Genomic DNA, 5,788 nt, shown 5'->3' on the forward strand with positions numbered 1-5,788 from the left:
ATCTTCGCAGATTCATGACTGGCTCGTCGATACCACTCATGGAACATCTAATCAACCACATACTGCCGATTTTTATTTTGCTAACTATGTTCTTTTCGTTAAGTTTTAGGATACGCTGCAAGTGTATAGGTTTCTCTTGCACCATGCTTCTCATTTTTTTTTTAAGTATCATGATGGTCCTAAGTATGGCCCTTCTTGCTGACGTGAAACTCAATTGTACACCGGAGCGCCAAAGAAACTGGTAGAGACATGTGTATTCAAATACACAGGTGTGTAAACAGACACAATACGACGCTGCACTCGGCAACGCTTTTATGAGACAACAAGTGTCTCGCGCAGTTGTTAGATCGGTTACTGCTGCTACAATGGCAGGTTATTAACATTTAAGTGAATTTAACATGGTTGGCGCGCGAGCGAAGGGACACAGCATCTCTTAGATAGCGATAAAGTGCGGAATTTCCCATGGCCGGTCGCTGTGGCCCAGCGGTTCTACACACTTTAGTCCAGAACCGCGCTGCTGCTATGATCCCAGGTTCGAATCCTACCTCGGGCGTGGATCTGTATGATGTCCTTAGGTTAGTTAGGTTTAAGTAGCTCTCCAAGTCCAGGGGACTGATGACCTCAGATGTTAAGTCCCATAGTGCTTAAAGCCATTTGAGCCATTTGAATCACTTCAAGACCGTACCGTGAACATCAGGAATTCTGTTAAACATCAGATCTCCAAATCAGTGCTTCTGGAAAAAGTTCTTGCAAGAATGGGACCAATGATGATTGAAGAGAATCCTTCAACGTGACAAGAGTGCAGCCCTTCCGCAAACTGCTGCACATTTTAAAGCTGGGGCATCAACAAGTGTCAACATGCGAACCATTCAACGAAACGTCAGTGATATGGGCTTTCAGAGACGAAGGCCCACTCGTGTATCCTTTATGAATGCACGACACAAAGCTTTACGCCTCGCCTGAGTAGGGGGGCAACAAGGACGCTGCCCCACATCCCATTATTGTCAGATGTATCCAACATGGCGGCGTGTAGAATTGGCAATAGTGCATGACGTCAATCAAGATGCCTGCCGTGTCGTCAATCAAGATGGCGGATTTCGGTGGGAAGAAGGTCAATTGGGCTACCTCAACTAACCTAAACCCCTCCCCAAGAAAAATGCAGTGAAGTTCCAACAGCATAATCAAGCACACCTCTGTTATCTATCCTAAGCAAGGAAAGTGGCGAGAAAAAAGGACTTGTCTTTATTATTTACCCAATTTCATATACATAAGAAAAGGTGTTCACTATACTTTCAACTACATAGTTTCAACCACATTTCAAGGTCGAGACCGCCACCTCTTCCTAGGAACCTAGTAAAGAAAGGTCATTTGGGCTTTCACTACCGACCTAAGAAAGTTATTGTAAACGAAGCTCACCATCACTAACCTAAGCCTCCAGGGCGCAACCACTTCCTAGGGGTTGCTGGTAAAAGGACTCATCATCAGGCTGATGGAGGGAGGAAGTAGTGTATTTATTTGGGAGCAATTTCTTTAGTGATGGAGTATATGTATCACAGAACACACACTCTGACATGCCCCAGAGCATACAGACCTGCAAACTACTCCTACATAACTCATCTATAAGGCTCTACACACACGCTTGCTAATTGTAAACCGTCAAAAGTAAGGCATTGCACAGCCTACAGACATGCAAACCACTCGTAAATATTGCAATACATTTACGTCCACATAGCCAAACAACTCGTAAATTGTCAAAATAATAATCTATCTAAAAGACTCTGCTTGCTAATGGTCAACTGTCGAAATCATACACCAGCCTTTATTTAAACAATTAGAGGCAGCACCACCACCCATAGCCCAACTGACTTAATTCCTATCGATGCCACTAGAGGACGCTGTAGTGACGCCAGGTGATGACGCAAGTACTGTAATCTAAGATGCGCCACCTAGTGGGTTCACCACAAGCTCCAGAGCCCAACTGGCTTAGTTCACATGGTCGCCACCAGAAAGTGCTACCGTGACGTCAGGTGATGATGCAAGTACGGTTATCCATGATGGTGTCAGACAGCGTGTTCTCCACGAGGTCAAGTACTCAGTACCACCAGCAGAGGACGCTGGAGAAGGAAACGTCTTAAACCTCCTAATAACAAACAACTCTCAACTTATTCAACCTCTTAACGTAGAGTAAGGTATCACTGATCACAAGGGTGCTACGACTACGGGCATTCCAAGGAATTTTAGAAAAGATAGGAAAATATTTTTGGTTAGCAAGAGTGACAGGATACAAACTCCAGAGTATCTGTCAGCATCAAATATTCCTTGCTGAAGACGAAGATGTGGACAACAAATGGAGAAAATTCAAAATCATCGGTCAATATGCCTTAGACAAGTTAGACAAGCGTGTTCCCAGCAAGGCGTTAAGGAATGGAAAAAATCCGCCGTGGTTGAACAGTCGTGTTAGAAAGCTGCTACGAAAACAAAGAGAGCTTAATCACAGATTAAAGAGAAGACAAAACCTAGCGAACAAATAAAAGCTGAACGAAGCAGGAGAGCAATGAGAGAAGCGTTCAGTCACAATGAAAGTAAAATTTTATCAACCGGTGTGGGTAAAAACCTCAGAGGTTTTCGTCTTACGTAAAACAGTAAGGGGTCTAAATCCTCTGTTCATTCAGTGGTACTAGTACGGAGGAGAAAATAACAGAGATGAGGCTGAAATACTGAACACGGTTTCCAGAAATTGTCTCACCGCGGCAATTGTAATTCGGTCCCTCCTTTCGCTTACTGTGTCAACGTCGAAATGGGAGATACTGAGATAATCGATCACGTAACACAAAAGCAACTAAGTGACTTAGCAGCGGAAAGGTCTGAGGACGAGATGAGATAACTAAAACATTCTGCAAAGATTATGCAAAAGAACTTGCTCCCCTTGCACTGGAGTAACGAAGGGTTCCTAGCGACTGGAAAAAAGCCCATGTATTACCGTTTTCGAGAAGGGCCGTAGGACAAATGCACAAAGTCTTACACTTGTGTCGTTGACGTCAATTTTTCTGGAATTATGGAAAATGTTTTATTCTAAAGAATTATGACGCTTGCAGAACGAAAATCTCCTCTGTAAAAATAAATATGGATTCTTCAGAGATCCTGCGAAACTAGGCTCGCTCTGTTCCTCCATGAGATCCATAGCGCTATAGACAAAGGCGCTCAGTTTGATTCCGCGTTACTTGACATCAGGAAGGCATTTGACACCATCCTGCACTGCCGTTTTCTGAAAAGGAGGCGAGCACATTTTTGACTGATATAAAACTCCCTTAAGTTAACAAAATCGACAGTTGTAACTATAATTTCCAGAGTACCCCAGGGAAGTGTGATAGGACCGTTACCATTTACAAAATATTTAAATGATATATAAGAAAGCGTCGGAAGCTCTTTAAGCCTGTTCGCAGAAAATGTGGTTGTCTATAAGAAAGTAGGAACGCCAGAAGACAGTATCGATTTGCAGAATAATCCACGCAGGATTTATGAATGGTACAGGCTCCGGCAGCTGGCCCTGAGCGTGAATAAATGTAACAAATTGTTGATACATATCAAAAGAAATCCAGGACTCTATAATTATACTGTTGATGACAAACTGGTGGAAACAGCATCTACCGCAAGATACACACACCAAAAAAAGTTTTGCGTCACTCCGGTTCCCAGAACTCCGAAGATAAACGTTAGCTGTGGATATTGTATCACAGACACGGACTGTTCCGAGATGTCACTAAACCCACGCAAAAATGTACAGTCATTCCACCTGGAAGGAGGTACACGGCTCGTGTTTTCTGTAATTCAACCATGCCTAGACGGTCAATACCGAGATTCGATCGCGTTCGCAATGTTACTTTGTGCCAGGAAGAGCTCTCAACAAGGGAAGTCTCGAGGCGTCTCGGAGTTAACAAAAGCGATGATCGGACATGGAGGAGATGCAGAGAGACAGGAACTGTCGATGACATGCCTCGTTCAGGCCGGCAAAGGGCTACTACTGCAGTGGATGACCGCTACCTACGCATTATGGCTCGGAGGGAACCTGACAGCAAAGTCACCATGTTCAATAATGCTTTTCGTGCAGCCACGGGACGTCGCGTTACGACTCAAACTGTGCGCAATAGGCTGCATGATGCCCAACTTCACTCCCGACGTCCATGGCGAGGTCCATCTTTGCAACCACGACACCATGCAGCGCGGTACGGATGGGCCCAACAACATGCCGAATGGACCTCTCAAGATTGGCATTACGCTCTTTCTACCGATGAATGTCGCACATGCCTTCAACCAGACCATCCTCGGTGACGCCTTAGACGTCTTAGACGCACCGTCCAGCGAGAGCAGCAAGCTGGAGGTCCCTGCTGTTTTGGGGTGGCGTTATTTGGGTTCGAGTACGTCGCTGGTGGTCATGGAAGGCGCCATAACGGCTGTACGATACGTGAAAGCCATCCTCCGACTTGTAGTGCAACCACATCGGCAGGATATTGGCATTCGTTTTCATGGACGACAATTCGCGACCCTATCGTGCACATTTTGTGAATGACTTCCTTCTGGGTAACGACATCGCTCGACTAGAGTGGCCAGCATGTTCTCCAGACATGAACCCTATCGAACTTGCCTGGGATGATTGAAAAAGGTTATTTATTGACGATGTAACCCACCAACCACTCTGAGAGACCTACGACGTTGAGGAGTGGGACAATCTGGACCAACAGTGCCTAGATGAACTTGAGGATAATACGACGAATACAAGCATGCATCATTGCAACAGGACGTGCTACTGGGTGTTAGAGGTAACGGTGTTTACAGAAATCTGGACCACCACCTCTGATAGTCTCGCTGTATGGTGGTACAACATGCAATATGTGGTTTTCATGAGCAATAAAAAGGGCCGAAATGAAGTTTATGTTGATCTCTATTCCAATTTTCTTTACAAGTTCCGGAACTCCAGCAACCGAGTTGACGCAAAACTTTTTTTGATGTGTGTATCTGCGAATAACTATTGTAGTGAACTGCTTTCGAATAACCCCATCAAATAACCACAGTAGTAGGAAAAGCAGATGCCTGACAGAGATCCACAACAAGATACTTACGGAAATGTTACTCATCCACGAAGGGAGTGACTTATAAGGACCTTTATCGACCGCTTCATGAATGCCGTTCATCAGTATAGGATGCTTACCGATAGATCTGATAGAAGTGATAGAGAAGATGAAACGAAGTGCAGCGCAATTCCTCACGGGGTCGTTTAGTCGGCGCGATGCTCAACTAACTCCAGAAGCAGACGTTATAAGAGAAGCGTTGCGCATCACGGAGAGTTGTTTCCAGGAAGCGTAAAACATCACATTACTTCCTCCCAGATACATTTCGCGAAATGAACACTACGAGAAAAGTCGAGAAGTTAGAGGCAATACAGGAGATTACTTACAATCACTCTTCCCTCGCCATTCGCGAGTGGAACATGTTAGGGGGGACCAGATCGTGACATCGGTCGCATCTCCACTACGACCATTGGGTGGCTCGCAGAGTGTGATGTAGAGTAGATGCAGATATCGTGTGCCGAAAGACTTTTCACGGACGCAGTGTGGCGCACCGAAGTGTCAATGTAGTTTTTTGACATTGACATCTACATTTACGTGGATACTCTGCATATCACACTTTAGTGCCTGGCAGAGGGTTCGTTGAATCACCTTCACAATTATTCCACTCTGGAAGAGCGCAGAGAAAAAACGAACACCTATATCTTTCCGAGCGAGCTGTAATT

The sequence above is a fragment of the Schistocerca cancellata genome, chromosome 9 (genome assembly GCF_023864275.1).
Source record: "Schistocerca cancellata isolate TAMUIC-IGC-003103 chromosome 9, iqSchCanc2.1, whole genome shotgun sequence".
NCBI lineage: Eukaryota > Metazoa > Arthropoda > Insecta > Orthoptera > Acrididae > Schistocerca > Schistocerca cancellata.